Source organism: Vombatus ursinus, unplaced genomic scaffold, assembly GCF_900497805.2.
Source record: "Vombatus ursinus unplaced genomic scaffold, bare-nosed wombat genome assembly UNPS02014781.1, whole genome shotgun sequence".
Classification (NCBI taxonomy): Eukaryota; Metazoa; Chordata; class Mammalia; order Diprotodontia; family Vombatidae; genus Vombatus; species Vombatus ursinus.
Genome location: NW_020954559.1, coordinates 45,129,516 through 45,156,297, shown reverse-complemented (window position 1 = coordinate 45,156,297; position 26,782 = coordinate 45,129,516).

Below are 26,782 nucleotides of genomic sequence, written 5' to 3'. Positions count from 1 at the left end.
CAGGTCTTCCTGACACAAGGCCCCTCACTCCCTCCACTGTACAACCTAGTAACCTAGTGACAAGAAGACTACAGAGCATTTTCATCTCAAGTCTTTCAACACATAAAGAGCTTGTATAAAAGATAGCCATTAGCCAGTCTCTATCTCCATTGAGAACCAAAAAAGAGAAAGGATAAATGAGGAATGTCTGTGAAAAGTCAGTTGCTCAACAAATTTTTATTCAGAATTTACCATATTAAAACTATGCACTAGTCACTGATGGAACATATAAAGAAGTACAAGACACAGTTTTACTCTTTACAATTTCGTCGAAGAAAGAATTAACTTAATCTGAGTCAACAAAACCAGGTGTAGCAGTGGGGTGGAGAGGAATGGGGATCTTGCAAGAACCCAGTGTCATTAAAGTAATGGGAAAGGAAATCATATAGCAAAGGATTGAGGAGGAGGGTGGGTAGTGAAAAAGCAGAAGTTCCAAGTAATTGTAGATTAATCTTTCTATAAAGTTGACTGAGAAGGGGAGGAAGGTCATAGGTCAATAGCAAAAGTATAAATAGAGACTGTAGCTCTAACAAGTCACCTCTTTCTCTGAAACAAAAGGGAAGGAGGAAAATATCCATGAAGACTTAGATTTTGGGGGGTAGGAGGGAAGAAAAAAGAAGAATTTTACATGATAACTTTATTATATATTTAAAAGAAATAGCAAGTTGTACATAATAGATTTGCAGTTTCATACACCAAAAAAAAGACAGATTTTGAGGGATGGAGGAGGAAATAAAGTAGTAGGCAAGGTCAGCTGAGACTAAGGAAGAAGTAGAGCCTAGGGCTTAAGAAAATTAGGGCATATTTAGAACCGTTAGCTTGGGGAATGTGATAGGGAGATGATAAGAAGGGAAAAAAAAAGGATTGCCACATTGGAGTTAGGGTCCAGGTAAGGTTATAAAGAGAAGCAAAATTAGATGGTCAAGTAACTGTATTTGTTAAATGTTTTGTTAATCATATGGAAGATGATGCTACTTGAACGAGAATTCGTTGGGCATGTATTTAAGAATTGTTTATCCAATAGGGTTGATGCTTTGTGCTGAATCACTCACATTCTCTTGCTCAGTTCTATTTTTCAACCAGTGGTTAACATTTGAGAGACAATTATCCAGAATTAGGCATATAATCAAAAGCTGCCCAAGAGAGATTTTTTCCCCCTAAGTATGAAACAAATTGACCTATATGTCCTGCCTTCTGCAAAGATGCAAAGGAGAGTAGAAAAGCCCCTTTTCCTCCCCCAACACGTGCAAAAGGCCCCAAACCCCACCAGTATAGAGAGAATGTCATGCCTTTTGGTTAAGTGTTGTCCTGTTCAGGAGGCCACTTTTAAAAACCCAACACTTTCTTAAGGGATTACAGTAGGAATGGGTTTCCATAGGATCTTAGATTTAGAGCTAGAAAGGATCTCAGAGGCCTGACAGAAGCCAAGCCCAAGATCATAGGGGTAGTAAGCAGCAGAGCTAGATTTCAAACCCAGATCCTCTAACTGCAGATCCAGCCCTCTCTCCTCTGCGCCATTTTCAGATCACTTTCTTTGGCAAGGTCCAAGAACAAGAGCAATGAATTGCTGAGGAAAGGGAAGGAAGCCAAGAAAAGGGGAAAGGGCAAAGCAAAGGGAAATATCGGACATCAAGACAAACTTTTGCTATTTCATAATTTGGTTAGAGTTGGCTTTATTGACCTATAGAGATCACAACACCTTGACATCCTTGGCACTATTCCTTTTTTTGTGTGTGTGTGTGTGAGGCAGTTAAGGTTAAGTGACTTGCCCAGGGTCACACAGCTAGTAAGTGTCAAATGTCTGAGGCCGGATTTGAACTCAGGTCCTCCTGACTCCACCTTGGCACCATTCTTAAACCAACTGCCCTAAAATGGAAACACATACCAACCTGAGTTTTACTCTGTTTCTAGCAATAGTATAAAGGATCAAAGCTCTACCAAGGACCTCAGAAGCCATCTAATCCAATCCTTTTTATTTAAAGATGACGAAAAACTCAGGCCTAGAGACTAGCTCCAGGTCACACAGGTAGCAAGAAAGAGGGATGGCATTTGAACCTTGGTCCTATGTTTCCTTCCTTCATGTGGTCAAGGAGAGGTTAATAGAGTCTTCTAAAGTTCACAAACACCTGTGATGTAGGTTGGCACTTTCTGGAATACTGCCAAATCCCTTTTGTGAACATGCAAAACGAAACTACTTCACATGTACCCAATGTACAGTGTAAATAAACATTTTTTCTATTTGAATGTTATTCAAATCGAAGATTAGGCCAACTGTTGGTAGCTTATGTTACAACCACTCAAAGCAAGAAAACAAGTCTAGTATTCAATAGAATGGGGTTCCTTATTTCATAATAAAAAGGTATGCTTTTGTTTAACAAAAAAAGTATTCATTGTACAGTATTTGTATTACAATGCTCCATTTTATGTTATTCATCTACAGATCTGAACTGGAGTGCTTACATAAGCATGATTTGCTAACTACTTTTAACTAAGGATTTCAAGGAGTCACATTGTCCTTCTTTGAGGGCATTCAATTTTTAAAATTTAAAATCGTTTTTATTACATGCTTAATGATTAACGAATATTTGTTAACCGAGATAGGACTTAAAATCAAATCCTCCCAACTCCAAATCTACCGTTTCACCCACTATGTCTCCCCAGTGTTTGACGACACCACCAGCCACAGTGGTAAAAACAATAACGATAATGATTTTTGAAAACCAGAGGGACTCAGCTTTGGAAGCCCCACTATTAGAGACAAGATGATACTAACTCAGAAAGGAAAATGTGAAACCTTTGTTGAGGTAGGATTTGGGATTCCATGGATTTTGAGATTCAAATAGGTAGATAAAACATTTCAAGTGCTTAGTGTGTGCCAGACTTTGTTTAAGCACTGGGGATACATATAAAGGCAAACAAGATAGGACCCTTCTTCAAGGAGCTTATTTTCTAACAGGGGAAAACTATGGAAAGGGGCAGGCAGAACGTACCTGTGGGAGAATGTTGGGGCAATTGTAGGAAGTGTCTTAGAGGCCTGGTTCCCTCCTAGATAAGGCAAAAAGATTCAACTATCACAGCTGGAGAAATCAGGAGCAAAGTGCTAATTTGGACTAGGGGTGGAAATGGTCAGAATGAGGCCATGTCAGGAAACTTACTGGAAACTTTCAGTGGTTTGATTGACTCATTTATGTAGTATAGTGATATTTAATTAATATTCACCTTCCTATGAATTTATGCCTTTCAAATAGATCCAGATTATCTATTATTATTAACAAAAGAGAGAAAAAGAAAATGAGACAAAGGAAAATGAGAGGGACTGAGCAGAAAGGCACAATTTTTTTCTTGCCTGATTCCTCCTTTCGTTGTCATAATTTCTTGCTGTCCTAGACAATGGGTGGCAGCTATCTCCAGTTGTCCAGTCGTCCTGGTCTATATCTTGCCACTAAACCCAGATGGCGCCAGCGGAGAAAGTGAGGCTGGTGACTTCGAGCAGCCCTCCCTCACTTAAATCCAATCCACTTGCAAGTCATGGTATCACTTTCCTGATGTCATGGTCCTCTTTGAGCATGAAGGACAAACGACAATGAGTTCAAGAAAGGTCAGACCCTAACCTTGATGCAATGTCGGGGGCTATGAATGTAGCAAATAACACTTAAGCTATGTAACAAATTAAGTTGTGAACTATTCACCTGATTTTACACCAGTTTTATAGTAAGTTAAAATATACTCACACTCTAACTCCAAACCAATGATCTATAAAATAATTATTGATGTTTATTCTTTTTTATTCAGTGACCTTAGAATAGATGGGCCAATAGGATCCTGTTTCCCTAGACTATTCCCCTACATATAAAAAATTTGGAGAAAATTCTATACTTGAGAAGGAATCAAAATGGATCTTTACACGGGAAGAAAGCATGTTCATGGCCCAACTCAGGAAACAAGACTTTTGCTTATAAAGCCTAACAAAAAGGCAATTCACAAGGCACACACTAGACTTAAAATGTTAATCTTTGGACTCTGAAATTTTACATTACTTTTCTTACAGTAATAATTTTTTTCCCCTTTTGTGTTTGTAACATCCCCTGAATGGGTTGTTTTTTCTCAAGTTTCGCATATATGTGAATTAATTGCTATCAGATTACATACAGTGTCAACACCCATGCATGCATCCTTCTCACCCTGGTGGGGGGGAAGGGGAAGAAGTACTTAAAGAGAGAAGCATAATCTTCCACTGAACTAAAGAGACTTCCAATCAGACTTAAAACGCAACTAGCTTTTTCCCATTTAAGGAAAGTAATCAGTTCAGCATTTGCAAATGTTACATTTCCCTTGCAAATGAGCTTCATTACCAGCTTGCTTCATGTCTCTTACTTCAGCTAGAGTGAGCTTGCTTCTTATGTCTCCATGACATAGTAGCAAATTGTCTTAGCATTGAACTATACTTTCATCTATAACCACATTTAATTATGAATTTAGCCATGAGGCTATACTACAGTTGATTAGTAGATTCTTGTATGTATTTTTCAACTACTTATCTAAGCTGGTGATTTTTTTAATTGAATATTTATCTGACATATTTTAAAGATATTTTTATGTATTTTATTTATCTAGAATATTACCTATTAATGCTAGAATTGCAATTACAAAGTAATATGGTCGAACGACTTGGTTGAATTCTGAGATCAAATGGGCCAAGGAGAGTTCAGAAGTCCCTGACCCAGGTAAATATTTCCCAATGACTGGACCTGTCCAGATTGTTAATAACCCACATCAAACATCAGCCTACATCACTGAATAAAATAGGTTGCTTGTGGGGTTGAGGAGGAAATGGCATGACAGATTGCCTTGGTAGATCATATTTCCATATTTTATTTATTTTTATATTCATTTCTTAAATTTTCAGTTCCAAATTCTCTCCTTCCTTCCAGCCCTTCCCCAACCCATTGAAAAGGCAAGCAATACATATCTCCATACTTTAATTGATTCAAGTATTGCATTTAATGTAACCTAGTCTTTGTATTTCAGTCTCATTTATTTTAGCACAATGGCAAGCCTTCTGAGAGCTCTCAGCAAAGGGTTTGAGTTTTTTATTTTCTTTTTAAGCAAAGCACTTACATTATAGCAGTAACTGATAGTACGCCCCCTTTTGAAATGAAAATAATCATAACAGTCAGAACTGCTGAGAGACACCTATTTGAAGCTATCAGCCTTGGAAATCACCATTTATCCAAGGTGAATAACAATTGGTGCCAAAGGAATAGTAGAGAATGCTGATTTCATTCATTTTCATGCTTTTATGTTTTCCCAGGAGAAGGGGAGGCTGGTTTTTATAAACTGCTTAGAGGAGTTAATTTTTTGCACTTTATTAATGTAAGGGAAAATCAAGGAGAGCACTTTTCTACACAGCATGAAAATAAACAGAGTCCCTGCTCTTAAAAAGCCTAGTCACAAGAGAAATAGCAAATGTGCTGGAACAGGAAATCCATTGGTCTTTGTAGTGTCAAGAGCCCTAGCTTTGAATCCCAGCTCTGCCAATTATGAGTCATAATGGCAAGTCAATGTATCTCTGTGCTCAGTTTGCTCCCCTGTAAAATGGGAACAATAACACTTAAAATAATACCTATTTTAAAGAGCGGTTGTGAGGAGAGAACTCTGTGAATTGTGGAGTGCCATACCACTTTGAGCTTGTTATTAGCATAACTTGTTCAGTTTCACAGAATCATAGACTTAGAGTTGGAAGGCACCTTGAAGGTCATGTAATCCAGCCCCCCCTCCTTTTTACAGAAGAGAAGATTTGCCCAAGTTTACATAGGTAGCAGTCGGACTCATAAACCCACAAGAGAATCATATAATCATAGGATTTTAGAACTCAAAGGCATCTTACAGATTATTAAATCATGAGATTGTAGAATTTAGAACTAGACAGGATCTTCAAAATCATGAGCTCTGGCCCCCTCGTTTTAAATTTATTTCAGAAATCTAGGCCTAGCACAGAGGCAGAAAAAGGGAGTTCCACGATTCCACGTGGGATGCCTTTGGCTACTTTTATGACCTGCATAATATTTCCTGAGGGCTAAAACTTTTAACGTAAATAATTTAGCAAGTGTTCCTGGATTTTCATGCTTACTCTGAAGATGTCTGAGACACAGGATCTTATAACGTTTATTATTGTTTTTCATTTCTATAACTTTTCTCTCCCTTCATCAACTGAATATATGTATAGAGAGGTCTTTATCTAAAGAGAAGTTGGTAGGAACCTTTTATATTAGTTTAACATAATGGCAACCCAAGTGAAACCGAGCTGCTCCAGGGGATATATCAAGGACTGGGGTAGAGATAGAGTAACCCTATTCCTGGGTTTTTGGAAAGGGGTACAAAAACTCCCCTTTTCCTCAGGGGGCCCAGTGGTTGGAGTACTGGGCCGGGAGTCAAGAAGATCTGTGTTCAAATGTAGCTTCAAATACTTTTATTGGTTGTATGACCCTGAGCAAATCACTTAATCTGTCTGCTTCAGTTTTCTCAACTATAAAGCAGGCATCACAATGGCACCTACCTCTCAAGGTGATTGCAAGGGTCAAATGATTTGTAAAGAGCTTAGCACATGGTAGGTGCTTAATAAATCCTTATTTCCTTCCCTATCCCTTCTTCTTCCAAAAACTAAAGTCTGTCATTATTTGTAACATATTCAAAGGTTTAAAAAATACATTACGGAGTTACTATGTAGTTCCTTGTCTACTTTTTCCTTTAAGTAAAAATATACCCCTAAGATATACACAATTAAAGTCTGCTCCTGAGATATAAGCAGGAGCTATTATGGGCTTTGAAAATTTAGCAGGAGAAATCACCGGCATAGACTTTATTGTGGTATCCCAAGGATTTGATCCATGGCTGCTGGAGAGTTGTTCGTACACGAATATAACAGCCTCGGGTACCAGATGGTAAACGGTGCGGCTGAAGAATGATAATTAACAATATAGCATTGCCTTGTTTGTAAAACTTTCTTTGGAGAAATTCTGAAAAGCAAGTTGCAGATGTTTCTGTTATTCTCTATTGTCTTTTAAGATAAGAATGAGGTATAAAGGAGCCTAGACAGCAACCCTTATCCTCCCCCAAGCTCCTCACCTTTGAGAGAGTAATGCTTATGTTAGTTAACAGCCAGCTGCCAAGAGGAAGGGGTTCAAGCCTTTCCAGGTTTTAACTGGCATCTATACAGCTCAGAATTAGGCTCCAAGCTAGAGGATTAAAACACTAAACAGGATCCAAGGTAAAAAAGAGATACAGCAAACAAAATGGGACGCTATGGTCAGAGTAGTCACTTAGGTAGTTAAGTCAAGGATTCAAGAGAAAGCGCCATGCTGATTTGCTGGCGTCTGGCACGATGGAGATCAGAGAAAGGAAAGGTAAGAAAGCACCCTGGTTATGTGGCTTCCAAAATGGAACACAGAGGGTCTAAAAAGCAGAGCACCAGCTGAGAGACTAGTGCCTGGTTGAACACTGAAATCAGGAGTCAAGAAATCCAAGTTCTAGTCCTATCTTGCCACTAATTAACTGGGTGACCTGGAACAGCAAGTCATTTGATAGGATGATCATGTCAGTTTTTATATCATGTTCTTATTTCCAGCACCAAGAGTCCTAAATGAATGGCCCATGGAGGAGGGGTGAGATATAACACTAGCACCACAGATAGGTGTTCTCCCAACTTCTAACAACCATAGTGTTGCAAGCTCAGAAAATGGATCTTTAAAACAAAGTTTTATTGCTACCTTTTGCTTTTACATCCGTCATTTCCAGACGTACCTCAACCCTCTACCCATTCAATGAGCACTCATTTGTAACCAAAAAATATTTTTTGACCAAAAATCAACCAATACATTGACCAACTATTGTAGTGTGTGCATCATTCTGCACCTTATAGTTCTCTACCTCTCTTCTTTGAAGCGAAGATTTGTCATTCATCATTCAGCTTTGTTTCAATGAGTTTTTATGTCATTGTAGTTCTTAGGTATATTGTTTTCCTGGTTCTTCTTACCTTGTTCCATACTAATTCATACACAAGTGTAAACAACATAGAACCCCTGGCTCTTCAGATGATGGAGACTATGATGCTCACCCTCTCTTCCTTCCTCTACCAATAAGGAACGCTTCCGCTCTCAGGTCAGGTGGGTATGAGCGTAAGTGTAGTCCTGGGCCCAGGGTGTCTGAGATGATTACTCTGTCTCACTAAAGAAATACCTAACTCTGGACCCATGCACACAGACCAGGTTCAGTCCTGGGAGACCTTGACATTAAAAATGAGGGACCAGGTTAATTTTTCTTTAAATCTATAGCTCTTTCAACTGCTCTCTCTGGAGCCTCCAGAAGAATCACTTAAAGCTTAAGTTTCGCTCATGTCTAGGTGCTCCCCAAAAGAGAACTGTTGTTTCTAGTCATGTCTGACTCTTTGTGACCCCATTTGGGACTTTCTTGGCAAAGATACTGGAATGGTTTGCCATTTCCTACTTCAACTCCTTTTACAAATGAGGAACTGAGGCAAACAGGTTTAAGTGACTTGCTTAAGGCCACACAGCTAGTAGGTGTTTAAAGCTGGATTTGAACTCAGGAAGATGAGTCTTCTTGACTCCAGGTCCAGCATTGTATCCACTGAACCACCTAGTTGCCTAAAAGGGAGTAGAGAGGTACTCAGTGTACAATGTAGACAAAATCATAGACTAGGACAAGCACATGACAGCTATTTATTTTTTTCTACATAAAAGAAATGCTTAAAACACAAAAAGGCTCATAAGCATGCATTAAACATGCAACAGAAACAAATAACTATGACTATTCATTCTCAGGAGGTTAATACTTAAAAATATCAAAACATTAGATATCTTGTGAGATGGTTGATTCAGCATTTTATCCTCAGCTTGTATTGTACTGTCCGAACAATTCCCTCAAGGTCCATATGAGGTGGCAAGCCAGAGCAAGGACCACCTGTCAGTGGTCATCTTCTCCAAGAAGAAGCATTATAATAGCTTCAGAGGGTTCTTCTGCAAATTAGAAAGGGACATAGGAACTCCCAAGATAGCCACTTCCCAAAAAGTCTATCTCTCATGATCACTATTTGATCACCTATGCTCAGGAAAAGAAACACAAAACAAAAAAGGCAGCCAAGGATTCAAGGCCCAGGCTCACCTAGACTGCACATGTGTAAGCTGTGGCCATAGATCCTCAGGGAAAAGAGTGAGGGGCCCTTTACTCCCTTCTCAGAAAGAGGGAGATGGGGTGAGAGAGACAGAGACAGAGAAACAGAGAGAGAGAAAAAGAGACAGAACAAATTGTCTTTCCTTTTTAACTGACAGTACTACCACCATGGATGTTGGTAGGAAGGAATCATGCAGGGTTTTCTGCATTATGCTGAACATCAAGCCCACCAGAATACATGTGACCCCAGGTGGGCTCAATTATTTACCCCCATTACACAAATATTCCTCAATTTCTCTGAATTCTTCCTATCATCATTTCTTACAGTGCAATAACATTCCATTATATTTATATATCCCAATCTGTCTAGTCATTCCCCAATTAATGGGCACTCACTTTGTTTCCGGTTTTTCTTCTACCATAAAAAAGTGCAGTTATGAATAATTTGGTGTATATGGGGCCTCTCTTTCTGTCTGACTTCCTTCAAGTGTATTCCCAGCAGTGTAATCTAGCTGAAGCTTAAACAAATTCTCACTTACAACCAAGAAGTACACCCCCTTTAGTTAAAATTCAAGAAATAAACTTAGCTAAGTACACAATATTATATGATAAGTACAGCAGAGAGGTACTATGAGGTATATGATCTGTAGAGGGAGAGCTGGCCTCAGAAAGACCTAGGTTTAAGACCCATCTCTTGTATACAGTGAGCAAATCATTTATATCTCGGCAACCCAGGCCATCTGCCCACCACCCTTTCCTACCCTTGCACTCTTACATAGATATCACAACAAACATGGGAGAAAATGGCAGAAATAGTACCAAGAAACTCCCTCCTATGACCTTCCTGTTTTCTGATTTCCTTTTCTGACTGTTCCTTAAGCCATAAAGGTCTCCCACACATGACTTTTGTATTCCAGTTTCCACCATGGTTCTTGAACTTGGCACCAGGGATTGGAAATCCAGTCTTGCTTCTGCCACCAATTAACCTTTTGATATCTTCTCTGGGGCTCTGTTACCTCATCTCTAAATTAAAAGAATTCAATCTGATGATCTGCAATGTACTTTCTCAAAGTTAAAATGATGCTTCTATGATTTAAGAATACTATGTGTACAAATGAAAAGCAAAATGAATAAGGAGGGAGAGGGTAGGACTTCAATCTGACATTAATAGTGACTATGGGCAAATCACTTAACCTTTCTTGATGTCAGGGACTTTATTTTTTTTTTAAGACAGCTGGTCTCTAAGCCAGGAAGAATTGAGTTTTGTTCCTACCTCTTATACATACTGGCTCCGTGACCCTAGACAGGTCACTAAACCTCTTCATGTCCTGGGTAAGTTTCCAAGACTATAAATTGCAGAAAAGATGCCAATTTGCATTGATAGAGGACTTTTTCTCACTGGAGAATCCCCCATATTAGTGAAATTACAAATCCAACTCTACTCCTCTACCCCTAGCATTTAGCATAGTGCCTTGCATATCAACAGTGCCCAATAAATATTTGTTAAATTAAAAAGAACTGAATTCCTTGTCAGGGAGATAAGATAATGTCTCAAGGGATAATGAAACTTGAAGTCCTTACAGCTGTAATTGTGAAGATTAAATATAGTACTGTGTGAGTAAACCATAAAGCATTACATAAATGTCAGCTGTTATTACTACTAAGCACTTTGAGATGGTTAAAAAAAAAGACATGAAGAGGCACAGATAGGCAACAGATCATATGAAAGAGAGATGGGCATTTTCATGAAGTGAAAACTCAAGAGGAATCGATAATGCATGATATGAACTCAAAAAAAGGCAACTCCCCTCTTAGGATGCAGTAATGGAGGTTTAGCAACCAGAACTAAGGAGGTGAGATGCCTACTGACTTTTACCATGGCCAAAATACATTTGCAGCCCTCTCTTTAGTTCTGGGCACCATATTTACAGAAAAGTCATTCATAACTAGGACACAATTAGAGGAGGGCAACCACAATGATGAGAGGCCTGAAGACTAGGTCATAACAGGCTGAAAGAAATGGATCCAGTTAGCCTGGAAAAGGGAAGACGAGAGGGGACATGACAGCCATCTTGAAATTTTTTAAGAGAGATTAACTTTTTGGCCAGTAGAGTTGAACTCAGAGCAATGAATGAAAATTGCAAAGAGCCTTTGAGTGCAGAGGCAGATTGCAACTTGAAAGGAAGATTTCCTAACAATTAGAGCTGTCCAAAAAATGGAGTGAACTACCTAGAAGGTAGTGAGTTCCTCAACTCTGGGGGTCTTTAAGTAGAGTGTAACTGACCTCCATCAGATCATTGTTTATGTTTCACTAAATGATCTCTAAGCTCCCTTCCCCCTCAGAGACTCCATTTTTCTGTGCCTTTAATTATTATTTCTTAAAGTTGATCCAAAGACCTGTCTAAATTAAGCTCTGATTAAAGTAAACCAAATTATTAAAATATTCATGTGGCTAAAGGATCAATGTATTAGAAGAATTCAATAATGTTTTTAAAAGAACAATGACAGAGCTCTGCATCTGGAATTCACATTCTAGCTATGCTATTTATTACCTGTGTAACCTTACCTAAATCATTTCATCTCTCTGGGCATCAGTTTCTTCATCTGTAAAATGAGGAGGTTGGACTTAATCTCTAACTTCCCTTCCACTTTTAGTTCTATGCTCCTGTGTCCCTATGAACTATTGATTCACAACTTGTAATGAGACCTGAAAGAATATAAAACAGAAATTATGTCTCTTGCTAAACAACTAACCACTAGAATGGTGTAATAGTCTGGAAACCAGGAAACTTGCATTTGAGTCCTGATTCTGTCACTTGTGAGCTTCAAAATCTTGGGCAGGTCATTAATATCTCTGAACCTCAATTTCCTCATCTAGAAATAAGGGAAATGACATTTGCATTACTTACCTCACAGGATGTTTCAAAAATGAAATCAGATCATGTTTGAAAAGAAGCTATACACCCTAAGGAAACCATAACCCAAAGATAGGGCACCTCTAGAGCCACATACATTAATTTAAAAAAACTCTTCGGAATAGATCTAAAGCTACATATCTGACTGATAACCAAGAGCAAAAAAAGGGTGAAGGAGAGTCCTTGTAAAATGGAATATGCATGATTTCCCTCTAAGCAGATCATAAAGAACTTAGAGAAAACTTCATACCCTTTGGATCCAACAGAACCACTACTAGGTCTGTACCCCAAAGCAATTAAAACAAAAGGGAAAAGGATCTATATATACAAAAATATTTATAGCAGCTCTTTTTGTGGTGGATTCAATTGGATTTGTTGGTGGATTTGGAAATTGAGGAGATGCCCGTCAATTGGGGAGTTGGCTGAACAAGTTGTGGTATATGATTGTGGTGGAATACTATTGTGCTGTAAGTAGTAAGATTTCAGAAAAACCTGGATACATGAACTGATGCAAAGTAAAATGAGCAGAACCAGGAGACATTGTACACAGTCATAGCAATATTGTACAATAATCAACTGGAATGACTTAGCTATTCAGACTTAGTCTGAATGCAGATTTAAGCATACTCTTTAAATTTTCTTTATTATTCTTGGTTTTGTTGGTATGCATTTTTTTTTGCAACATGGCTAATATGGTAATATTTTGCATGACCGCGCATATGTAATCCATAACAAATTGCTTACCTTCTCAAAGATGGCAGGGAAGAAGGGAGGGAGAGAATATGGCACTCAAAATTTAAAAAAAAATGTTAAAAAATTTTTTGTTTACATGTAATTGAGAAAAAATAAAATTAAATGTTAAATGTTAAAAATAATAATTTAGAGGTCTATGAAAAGAGTATATCTATTCCCCTATCCCACCACTTAAGGTAAGACACTGTGGGACGTCAGTGAAATAGTATCTTTATTCACTTACATTTGTACTAGGATTTAAATTTATACCACTTCAGGACGGGAATGCTTACCTTGAGAACTTGGTAACAACAAACCAGGGTCGCATTAAATTTCTTTTCAGCTCTAAATTGATGATCCTGTCCTATTTAGAACAAACTGTTTGCCCTCCAAGTATAATGGCATTTAGTAGTGGATGTTTATCACACTGGTAAGAAGTAGTAGATGCCTTGGAGTGATTGTTTGGGCAAAGAGGGCACATTCTCTGACATATCTATGTGGATTCAAAACCAGCAGCCCATTCCTGAGGACATGTCTGACTTCCAGATGCATCTCTGATGGCGAGATCAGCTCTGTTGTTCAGTTTCAGTGTGATTCATCTCATTGACTATGTGACCCTTGGCATTACCCAGTGGGGCTGGACCAAGATGACTTATCTTTGAGGGCTGTCATTGGATAGCCTCCTTGTCAACCGATGCATTTTCTGTCACTCATATCATTCCTCACTTCCCAGCTAAAGGGAACCAGTGAGACATCTGTCTCCATGAGTTTAGCTTTAGAAGTTGACATAACAATGATTCCATTTGCAACTTAGGTCATTTGTACTGACTGCTAAGCAAGTTTTGAATGCTGGTTAGCTTCAAAAGAAAAGGAAGAAGACGTCAAAATTTTATAGCATTTTTTTTTTTTTTTACTATCAGATCTGATTCCTTGGTGGAAAGAATCCCCAGGCTTATAAATTTGTCGCTGGAGGTACCCTTAGAAATTAACTGAGGCCCAGAGAAGGTCACACATTCCTCTGATTGCTTGTCCTATGCATCTCAAGAATATAAATAGGCACCTGTTCGGTAGCTTGTAATCTTAGAAAATTACTTCCGGCTCAAAGAGATTAAGTCATTTGCCCAGAATGTGTCAGAGATAGGATTTGAATAACAAGCACATTATCTCTTTGATCCTCACAATAACCCTGAGAGGTTTTTATTTGGTAAGTGCTATTATTATACCCATTTCACAGATGGGGAAACTGAAACTGAGAGACTTGAACCCAGGTCTTCCTGGCTCTGAGACTGACCTTCTGTCTTCCACTCCATGGGCTAAATTTGCAGCTTAAGCTTTTCAGAGCTTTCCTCACAACAACTCTACAAGGAATGGAGAGAACGTATCAATATTCCTATTTTACAGGTGAGAAAACTGAGGTTCAGAAAGGTTATGCCCACTGACATAAAACTACTAAGCACCAGAGGGATCTAGACCCAGATCTCACGACTCCAAATCCCATGTTCTTGCCCCAGTAGCTGGCAAAGCCTTCAAAGAAGAGGTAGGCAGGTTCTTCAGAGGACAGGGGTGGGGTCATGGTAAACAAGGGCAATACCCGATAGGCGCGTCACCTGTGTCTTACAAAAGGAAACCTACTCTGAGTTTCCACTTAATCTTTATGATTTAATTGTAGTGTTTGCAAAATTTTTGCTATGATTTTTCTGCATCACAGTGTATGTAACACATTCCCTGACATCTGCTAACTGTTAATTTTTCACGAAACAGAAAGCTCATTGGTGGATAGTAGTAGTGGAAGGAGGTATATGAAATGAAATTTTGCGGTTGATGCTCAGAAGTTAGCATTCCATTTGGGTGTTTTAGGAAACCAGATACCTGGAAACGAGTACAAGGTGCTTTTCTCACAATGACCCTGTGAGGTAAGTCCTTACCCAATAGGCAAGTATAAAACATGGGCTGGGTTCACTTGGCACACTCAGTCCCTACTTTGTGTACAGCTATTGTTACACATATGAACACTCTCATTTTACTGAGAAGTATAGGCAGTATGTGATAGATGGGCTTAGAGTCAGCAAGACTCAAAGGCCAACCCAGCACCCACTAGTTCTACTACCCTGGGCAAGTCTCTTAACCTTTATGTGTCTCAGGCAAGTAGGAATTATCTGTTACATCAGAGGTTCTTGACTTATCTTTGTGTCATGGATCCCTTTGACATTCTGGGGAAGACTGTGGGACCCTTCTCAGAATAATGTTTTTCGTGCATAAAATAGAATATAATGAATTACAAAGGAGACCAATTCTATTGAAATGTCAAAAAAAACCCACCAAGTTTATGGACCCCAGGTTTTTAAAAATCCCTGTACTATACCATAAATACATTTGTGAAGGGACTTCCCTATACTAAAGAAATCACAGATTTCCCATATTCACATTTACAGGTGAGGAAACTGACCCCGAGAGAACTTATGTGACTTGCTTAGAGTCACAGAGCTAGTAAATATCAAAGCCTAGATGTAAAACCAATCCTTTTGGCTTTAAGCCCAGTAACCTTTCTGCTATACTGCTACCCTACCCTGCCATCCTTTTCCCATTAGGAGATCCTAGTGCCTGGCACATAGAAAGCATTTAATAAATGTTTTTAATTGATTGACTATTGAAAAAACTAAAGCCTAAGTCATCCCCAACCCTGTTCAGGTTAGTCAGTTTATAGGTACTGTTCAAGATGCTCAGTAAACATATTACCAAGATATGCATATATATATCTGTATATATATATATATATGTGTATATATACACATATACATGCATATATACATACACATATATACACAGACATACACACATATATGGCTTAAAGTAGGTGGGATCTCAAAGGCCAAAAATGTGCTGACAGGGAAAGATAAGAATCCTTCCCTTCCTTGTTAAAGTACAGGACCTGAACTTTGACAATTTAGAATCTTTTCTTTTTTTTTTCTTTCTTTCTTCTTTTTTTTCTTTCTTTATTCTGCTTATCTTTTTTTGGTAATGTGACTGTAGTTACCATTCACGAATCATAATAATTGCTACCATTCATATATCATTTTAAGGTTTGCAAAGTGCTTTCCATATATTATCTCATTTGATCCTCACAACAACCCCATGAGGTAAATGTTATTATTATCCACATTTTACAGATGAAGAAACTGAGGGCCCGAGATGTTTAGTGATTTGCCCAGGAGACAAGATTTGAATACTGATTTCAAGTCCAGCATATTATCCACTATATCAAACTACTTCTCCCTCGCGTATTGTTCAGTTGCTCACTAATTCATTCAAGAAATGTTGATATAATCATGGTATATCATTATTGTACTTTGTTCCCAGCTGCCAAAAAATCATGGAAGATATCATTACAGCTTACCTGTCCTTATAATTCTGAGCATCTTCCAAGTGCTTAGGAATATTTTGTTTTGTTTTGTTTTAGGTGCAAACACCTTAGGTGAACTTTAGGGACAAAAGGAGAAAAAACCCGGAAACCAAGTATATCCATCCCCAAATTCAATCATATATAAAAACTGCCCCACAAAACTGGACTTCTCAGTGTCCTGGTGTCTACCATAGTCAGCCCTTGTATCCTCAATCAGCACAACTAAAATAGTAATAAACAAGAAGGTAAGGTGGAATAAGATCTCACAAGGTTTTTGCTGCATTCATTTAATTCATTCAAAAATATTTATTGATCAGTCAATCAAGCAACAAGCATTGATTAACCCCTTAACTATATGTGTCAGGAGATTTACTAGGCTCTGGGAACGCTATGACAAGAGTAAAAAAGAGTCCCTGACTTCAAAGTTTCATTGAGGAAGAGACAGAGGAAGAGAGACAAAATGAACATCTATAGTTATAAACAAAAGCTTGGTTACCTGGGAAATGGTGCTACTTCTCCACTTTGTATCTTCTGCTCTGACTGGTTTCAGCTCCAGGAAACAAGATGCCCATTCCAGGATAAGCAGATAACCTCACCACCTCTAATCTCACCACCATGCTGCTAACTCAAGCCTCTCCCCTCTATTTGGAGGGCTGGAGGGTTGAGTACCAAACCCCTCCCAATACCTTCCTTTATAGAGGGCAGATACTGGACTAGACGATCATTCCATTTTACATCTGATGCTCTGCTTGGTTTCATCTCCACAGAATAAGATGACCTCATACTGGGTGCCCCCTAGCATCCCTCTACTCCCTTTCCTGCCCCTTTTTGCATATTATCTCTCCCTATTTTTTTTTAATGTTATTATTATTTTTTTTTTTTAGCAATTGGGGTTAAGTGACTTGCCCAGGGTCACACAGCTAGCAAGTGTCAAGTGTTTGGTCTGAGGCCAAATTTGAACTCAGGTCCTCCTGATTCCAAGGCCGGCACTCTATCCACTGTGCCACCTAGCTGCCCCCCTATCTCTCCCTATTAACTTATAACCTCCTTGAGGGCAGAGACTTTCTTTTTATTAATTGTTCCCAAATTCTTAACACAGTGCCTGGCATATAGTAAGTACTTAATAAATGCTTATTTGAATTGGATTGGGAAAGGGTGAGGCAAGTCCTTATAGCTGAAAGAACCATCAGGTCAGATGCAGAAGATAGTGCTTAAGATATTTGATGGAAGTCAGGAATTCTGAAGTGGAAGTGAGGAGAGAGTGCCTCCCAGGCACAAAGATTCAAGTTGGAGTATCCTCTGTGAGGACCAGAAAGAAGGACAATTTGGCTGAACCAACGAGAGCAAGTAATGTGTATTAAGGCTAGAAAGGTAGAAAGAGCCCAGGTTGAATGCTCAACAGAGGAGCTAATATTTGATACTGGAGGTAATAGGGAGCCGCTGAAAGTTATTGAGTAGGGCAGCTAGCTACATGGTTAGATTTACACTTAACACTTTGGTGGCTGTATGGAGAATGAACTGGAGTGGGGAGAGAATTGGGTCTCAGAGGCCAATTAGGAATCCATAACAATTGTCTAAGCAACTAGGGTGGTAGCCATGTGAGTTGAGAGTAGAGAAGGTGTACTAAATGTCGTTGTGGTTCAATCAGCAAGACTTGGCAAGAGCGAGTGAGAATGAGGAGCTGAGGAGGTATGATTGTGAACCAAGGTGACCAGAAGGATAGTGATGACTTCCTTGGACATAGTTACTGGGGATACACAATATGTGAGATATGCACCCTGACCAAAGGGAATTTAATAAGGGAGACAGGAATGTATATACATAGTTAGACAGTAAGAATAGCTGGCACAGGAGAGCCTCTGTGGCATGGTACTGGCCTTGGACTCAGAAAGACCTGGGTTCAAATCCTGCCTCTAACACAGACTGGCTGTGTGACCATAAGTTCCTGACCCAGAAATCATAGGACTTACTATGTGCCAGGTACTGTGCTAAGTTCTAGGGATACAATTCATAAAAAGAAAAATAGTCCTTGTCCCCAAAACAGTGGCCCAGCAGAAGTGTTTACGAGTTCAGAGAGGAAGTTTTGACCTTCACTTCAGGTCATCAAGGAAAGCTTCATGGAAGACATGGCATGTACATTAGGCCTTAAAAAATGGATTAAATTTCAGGAAGGAGGAAGAATTTCCAGGACAAGGGAACACTGGAAACAAAAATACAAAAAAAAACCCAAAAACGCCTGGCACAGTTTGCATGGAACATAATAGACATTCAATACTTTTGCTCTGAATCGAACTGAAAGCACAGGGTGTGATGGGGGAGCTCCAGTTAAACCAGTTTGGCTATTCTGGTTTATGTAGGGGATTAGTGTGAGATAAATTGAAAAGGTAAGTTGAAATCAGAATATGAGAGCCCTTGAATGGACTTTATATGACAATTTATAGTTTGTTTTGCTTTTTTGGGGGGACAGGTCAGCAGGAGTGAAGAAGGGGGTATAGCTTTAACCTGTAATTTCATCTGTTTATGGGTAAGAGAACTCTCTCCACTGAGGCAAATCAGCCACTCATCTATAAGTTATAGTCTAAGAGAGTTGCCTGGGATACTGAGAAGGTAAGTGACTTGTCCAGGGTGACACAATTAATATGTGTCAGAATTCAGGTCTTCCTGTTCAAGACCAGCCCTCTACAGTTGATCTAATCTGGGGTCCATAATCTTAGTTTTTAAAATGTTTTATAACTATATTTTTATAAAAACCAATTTCCTTTATAATCCTACGTATTTTATGCATTTAAAAACATTATTTTGAGATGGGGTTCCCAGACAGACGGCCAAAGAGTCTGTGACTCCCACACAACCTGCTCTAAACTATATAGTTTAGGGATAGAACATCAGGGTTTGGCTGGTACAGTTTCCTGGGAGTTCATTTTTCACTGAGAAAGTATTTATTGAGGATTCCTAGTCCCCATAATGCCATACTGATTGGAGGATGGGGAGGAAAGATTTGTAAGTGTTAATCAGAATGGTTGCTTTATACTTTCCTTGGTTCCAGGAAGTGAGTCAATCTTCATGCAGTTTGAATCTGTTTCCTTTTGCAAGTTAGTTTTTGTTTGTCAATTCAATTTAACAAACATTGCCTGAGCACCTTTCATTAAAATTTAAGGCTGGAGAGAAGAGGTCACAGTGAAAGTCATTAACAGCTGTGGGCCTCGGCCTAATCCAAAACAAAACCCCACTAGAGAAAAATGACAGATGTGGAAAAAAAGAGGCCATTTCCATGGTTGAAGAAGCATTAGGTTTGTGCTAATGTAGGTGACCCTGTAATTTTATAAACAATACTATAGGCCCCTTTCTTGATTAATTTCATTTTTTGCTTAAAAATCTGCATCCCACTAGGGAGACCTCAACCCCTAGCCTTGTCCTTCTGTAAATGACACTACCATCTTTATCTTTAATGATTTAAAAAAAAAAACTCTTAAAAAAAGGACCAAGATATGAGTCTTAACTATAGCTCTGCCTATAGTTAATGATGAACTGTCAGAATGTCTGAGTTGCCTTTAGGTTTGGGGTGACACTGTGCTTCCAAATGAGAAATTTGCCCTTTGGTTCAGATGAACACCAGAATGATGGCCAATTATTACATAATTGAAAAGCTTCATCTGGGCATCTCACAATTAATTGTTTTTCTAATGAAGCAATAAGGAATGCAGCTGAGTACTCACACCAATAAAATTCAATTCACTGATGAAAGTTCATTTGTTTAGTAACCCTCTTCTCTCTGTTTTGTTTTTCTACTTAAATGCTATAATTAAATGATTCATTCCAGGTATCTGTCTATACACCAGAAAATGAGAAATGAGTGAACTGAACATGTTCATATTTAATTCAGGGCTAACTCCAAAGATCAGAAAATTGACTAAACCATATAAACACTACCTCTCATTTGATTATAACTAAGAAAAAAAATAATTGTGCAAGAGCAGGCATCTATAAATTGTGTGTTCAGAATATATTGAGATTATTGAGAAATAACTTACACACTAAAAATATGGTTGTCTCATTCAACAATACTAAAAAAAGAACAAAATCATATCAAAAATGCTGATTAATTCACACAGTAACCACACTTTTAAATTTAAACGTAGGATCATGGATAAAGAGCTAGAAGGAACCTCAGCCACCTCAATACTTTCATTTTACAGATGGAGAAACTGAGATGAAGGGTTAAGTGATCTGTCTGGGGCTACACCGGCAATAAAATGAGAAAACTGAGATTCAAAATCACATCATGTGATCACTGATCCACAGTCAGAAGGGACCTGAAAGGCCTTATAGTTCAACTCCTCATTCTACAGAGAAAGAAACAGTCACGGAGGTTCAAGGTCACACCGGTAGTATATATCAGAAGTGAGATTTGAACCCAGGTCCCCTGACTTCAAAACTAGTGCTCTTTCTACTTAATCAGTAAGCAATGAAAGCTGAGGAATTGGACTCAAGGAAAAAGCATTATTATTTTTTTAATCCACTGGACCAACACTGGATAGCAACGAACAGTTCGAGCTTAGCATAGTGCCTGGAACATAGTAGGTGCTTAATAAATGCTTATTGACTGACAACAAACAAACAAAAATCCTGGGGATTTTAATGGACTCTAAACTCAATATGAATAGACAGTGACTGCTTTCATAAATACATAGTATCCTGGACAAAGGAGGTAATTGGCTTACTGTACTATATCTGATAGGTGGTCCAGTGAATAGAGTGCCTGGCCTAGAGTCAGGAAGACTCATGTTCCTGAGTTCAAATCCATCTTTAAACACTTAGTAGCTTTGTGACTCTGAGCAAATCATTTAACCTCGTTTGCCTCAGTTTCCTCATCTGTAAAATGAGCTAGAGAAAGAAACAGCAAACCACTCCAGTATCTTTGCCAAGAAAACCCCAAATGGGGTCAGGAAGAGTCAGTCATAACTAATAGAGTTAACAACAACAACTACATCTGGAGTATTTTGTATTCGGTTTAGGATGACACATTTTACGAGAAATATTGCCAAAGAAGGATAGAGAGGAAGTGCAACTATGATAGTGAGAAGTCTGGGAACTAGATAACATGAACCTGGGATTGTTTATCCTAGAGAAGAGAAGACATAAATATAGTCTTCCAATGTTCGAGAGAAGTCAGGGGATAGTAGACAGCAGAGTACTGGGCCTGGAGTCAGGAGGATCTGAGTATAGACCCAGACTCAGCTTCCTCCTCTGTAAAATGGAGCTAATAATACCTACCTTTCTCAGGGTTGTTGTGAGGATCAGATGAGATCATAATTGTAAAGCACTTAGCACAGTGACAGACATATAATAAGTGCTATATAAATGTTAGCTATTGTTCTGTGAAGCTCCAAAGAATAGAATCAGAAACCCTAAGTGGCCATTACAGGGAACTAGATGTCAGCATCAGATAAGGAAGCACTTTCTAACAGTGAGAGAAGTCAGAAAAATAGAAATGACCCATCTTGGGATGTAGGAAGAAGCCCATTGCCGGAAATTTTCAAGCCTTGGTGAAAATCTCTTGTAGAGCGGATTCTTGCCTGGGGTTAAGGAGTGGGTTTAAAAGTTTTGTAAAGCCCCTTTCCATTACAATATTTCATGATCCTATAAAATTACCATTTCTTCTCCAAACCTATGATTTCATAGGAGTTCCTGATGAGGGCACCCCTCCCCCTCTACTGATGTAGGTGGCCACTTTCTTTGCAATTTATAACCTTTGGAGAGGTACCTAGAGCCCTGAGAGGTTAAGTGCTTTTCCTAGGGTCACACAGCCCATACTTGATGGTGGTAAAACTTAAAAACTAGGTATTCCAAACTCTAAAGCCAGACACACTACATCTCATTTGATTATAACTAAGATAAAGTAATCGTGCAAGAGCAGGCATTCATAAATTGTGTGTTCAGAAAATAGGAAGGAACAAATGCTCATCTCTCTGGGGTGGTGGTGGTAGTAGTGGTAGCTGCAGCAGCAGCAACAGCATTTACATAGTACTTCGAGGTTTGCAAAGCATTTGACAGACATAGGGTATCTGAAAAATCATAGCAAAATTTTAAACTATTAAAGTTTTTAATTGCACTAAGACTTTTGAGATACATTGCATTATCTCATTTGCCTTGATCCTCACAACCACTCTGTAAAGTAAGTACTATTATTATCCCTATTTTATATATGAGGAAACTGAGCCTAAGTGTTTATGTGGCATGGCTTGGATCATACAGCCAATATGTATCATAAGCAGGATTTGAACCTGGGCCTTTCTAGCTCTGAAGTAAGCTCTCTAGACATTATGACAGACTGCCTCTCATTTTCTTAGTTAGGTAAACGGCAGTCCCAAAGCCCATTGATATAGGACTCTCTCCAATTTGGTGGAGATCAATCCTACCCAATGCCCCTACAGACTGATCTCTACTAATGAGGACAGAGTCCCACTGGGCTTTGGGACTCTGGTTATACAACTAAGAAAAATTAATGATGTAGAAACAAGAATGAATAAATTGCGTGTTTGGGAAACCGTAAAGAGTCAGTGCTCATTCCACTGGGTAGAAGATTAATGCTGGAGAATAGTGCAAGATAACATTGAAAAGGCAGGTTGGGGACAAGCCCTGTGACTTTAGGAACACTTGGACAGTGAGACAGCTAGGTGGCAGAGTGAAGAGAGTGCTGGGCTTGGAATCAGAAAGACTTATCTTAATGAGTTCAAACCTGGCCTCAGACACTGGCTGTGTGACCCTGGGCATGTCACTTAACCCTGTTTGTCTCAGGGCAACTAGGTGATACAGAGAATAGAGTGCTGGGCCTGAAGTCAGGAAGACTCATCTTCATGAGTTTAAATCTGGCCTCAGATATTTATTAGCTGTCTGACTTTGAGCAAGTCACTTAACCCTGTTTGCCTCAGTTTCTTCATTTATAAAATGAGCTGGAGAAGGAAATGACAAACCACTCCAGTATTCTTTGCCAAGAAAACCTCAGATGGGGTCATGAAGAGTCAGACGCCATTGAAAAGACTGAACAACAACAAAAACAACAGACGTTGCCCTGCTTGACCCAAAGCAGTACTCATCCTAAGAATCATCATAAATGCATTCTGGGGTTGCAAATTAATAGGCCCCACAGAGCAGTGGACTGCACAATAGATAACTTCTGGGGGAGGTACCCATGTATTCTTTATCCAGACACAAATCAATGAGGGCTTCTTTTCCTAATAAGACTGTTGTGGTAGTATCAGGTAGTTCCTTGCAGATATATTCACTGTTTATTGAACTGCCTGCCAGATTTTCAGGCTACTTTATAACATGCTGGTTTCATAGATCCCCAAAGTGTGTCAGGAGGAAAAAGAAGTGACTCCTTCTCAGCGGTGTGCTGGTAAATGTTTAACAACAAACTCTACAGAAAAAAAAAATTGTCCAAGACACTTATAGGTGTCTAACTTACAGGTGTCTATAGGTATCTAAACATATAGGCTTAATTTGCATTATTAACATTGTCTCCATCACTTTCTTGAGTCTAGATAATCAGCAAAACAATTAAGCTCTGATCTGTAGCATTTGCTGATTTCCAATATGTAAATAACTCAAAGTGGAAATTTTACAACTGGCTTTTGAAAGCTGGTTCAAGCTGGCTCCATCTCACCCCTGCCCCTCCTTTATCTCAGATGGCAGGGTCATAGAATCATAACTCTGAAGCTAGAAGGCACCTTAGAGGCAATTTAGTTCAATACCTTCATTTTACAGAGAGTGATACTGAAGCCCAAGGAGGCTTAATGACTTAGCCCAAGGCTTATATAGTTAGTAGGGCAGCTAGGTGGTGTAGGGGATAGAGTGTGGGGCCTGCAGTCAAGAAGACTCATGATCCTGAATTCAAATTTGGTCTCAGACACTTTCTAACTGTGTGACTCAGGGCAAGTCACTTACTCATGTTTGCCTCAGTTTCCTTACCTGTAAAACAAGCTAGAGAAGGAAATGGCAAACAACTACAGTATCTTTGCCAAAAAAACCTCAAAAAGGGGTCACAAAGATCTGGACACTACTGAAAACAACTAAATAACAACATAAAGATGGTAAGCATCAGAAAAGCCCAAGATCTCTGACTCCTGAGCGCTCTACCACACTATCCCACTGAGCACTAAACTCATTCCACCATGCTATACTACTTTCCCTTTAGAAACCCCCTTTTATAACATTTTGTGTAGGACCCTAGAACTTAAACTTTCACCACTGAACTTAAACTTATATCACTATTTACATAGCAGGCATCTAATTTTGTTGAATTGCAGTGAGTTGAATTGATTAGCTCTATTGCTAACAAAAATTTATGGCATATTCAGTGATTGACACAGATGAAGTAATCCAAGCATCAGCAGATATCCACATGAAATAGATTCTTTCTACTGTCAGGGAAAGTGAAAAATGAGTTATGCTGTCTAAAAGTAGATGCAAAGAGACAGCTCAGAGCTATTGGATATTGGATTCTTTCTTTGCCAGATTTTCTGTTTCCTCTAGTATTTGGAAAGTAGATAACTACAAAAGTCATCACTTTGCTAGGAATATTTTGGAATAGATATAATACCACTCTTGGTATATATAGCACAACTGGGTAGCACAGAATAGATACTATAGTAGTAGTATTAGTATGAAATATAATTGGGGCAGCAAGGTGGCGCAGTGGATAGAGCACCAGCCCTGAAGTCAGAAGGACCTGAGTTCGAATTTGACCTCAGACCAAACACTTGACACATACTAAGCTGTGTGACCTTGGCCAAGTCACTTAACCCTGATTGCCTCACCAAAATATATATATATATATATATATAATTGTTCAGTTAGAAATGCAGTTTCATATATAATCTTTTTATTATACTATGTTATGGAAATGCTTGTTTTATCCCATAAATTAAAAAAATAAATAAAATTTTAAAAAAAGAAATGACAAATATGAGGAATTAGGTCTAAACATAGAAAGATTTATACAAACTAGTACAGAGTATAATAAACAGACTCCAAAGAACAATGTATACTATGACCATAATAATGTACATGAGATGATCACCAGAAAGAAGTCAAGGCTCTAAGGCGCTGAAAAATCAGTGATTACCCGAGAGAAGAAATAATGGAAAATACCTCCCTTTTGCTTGGTAGAGTCATGGGAAACTACCAGGGCAGAACGTCACATCCATTGGCAGATGTTTATCAAGTGTTTATGCTTAACCTTTTTTTCTTTGTTACATGAGGCGTAAAAACTTAGCCTCAGTTTCCTCATATGTAAAATAAGGATAACTTTGTTTCTTTGTGGGGAGAAGGGGAAGAAAGAAAGAAAGGTCTGTGATATAAAGACAAAAATTATCAATAAAAGTGCATTTTCCTTTTTAAAGAAAGTAGCTACCTTTTTTATTTCTTTTGGTGAAGCAACTGGAGTTAAGTGACTTGCCCAGGGTCACACAGTTAGTGTCAAGTGTCTGATCTGAGGCCATATTTGAACTCAGGTCCTCATGACTCCAGGCCCAGTGCTCTATCCACTGCACCACCTACTTGCCCCAGTAACTACTTCTTTAAAAAAAAAAAACAACAACTAATTAGGATTACATTTTAATCTTTTACAACTGAAAATGGAGCCTCCCAGCATCCATTAGTAGTAGTGGTTTCACCTAGATCTTTTAACTGGTTTCCAGAGCTCAGAAACCAATTCCTTTGTAAAGCAGCTGGGAGTCTGAGGAATTAAGCCTGCCAAGAGGCACACCTAAAGGTGCTCCCTTGATGCTATTGCCCTCTGTGCTTATATACAGCCTTAGGCTGTTTTTGAGTAATATTGGAATGGTGAGTTCTGGTGAAAAAAATTTAAATAATAAAAAAAAGGGCATTGTTCACAACCAGGCTAAGTTCTTCACTCAACTCTGAAAGGGACAACTGTGGAAACCTCACTTTTTGAATCCCCAAACTTCTTGAGAATGGCATTTTTCTCTGTTTCAATGCATTTGTTTGTATTTATCTGAAAACAACACAGTGGTGGCTTATTTCAGTGACAATCAAAACTGAAGTTTCCAAAGGGTCCAGATTCCAGGGAGAGAGAGCTCTATTGTAGTGTTTGGTCCACATGCTTGACTCCTTTGAGAGGAAATTAATGACTTCGGAGACTGACATCTCTGGAGTCCATGAGAAATGGGTAATTTCCTATTTTAGCAAATCAGAAAAAAAAAACCTCAGTGCAATGACTCCTACATTTGCAAACAAAAAAAAAAGACATAGTAAAGGAGCTTTTGATTACCTAAATATCTGTTTTGTTCAGCATGGTAATAAATTATTTAACACTAATTAAATGCCCAACGTGTTTTAGTAGCACCAGTCAGCATACAGAAAGATGGTATCTACATTCAGAGAGCTTATAAATACTGTATTTGCTTTATTATTGTGCGTGAGGTGCAGCATCAGAATTGGAAATGAGCAGAAACAAGGGGGTTAAGAGGTACACAAATTCAAAAGC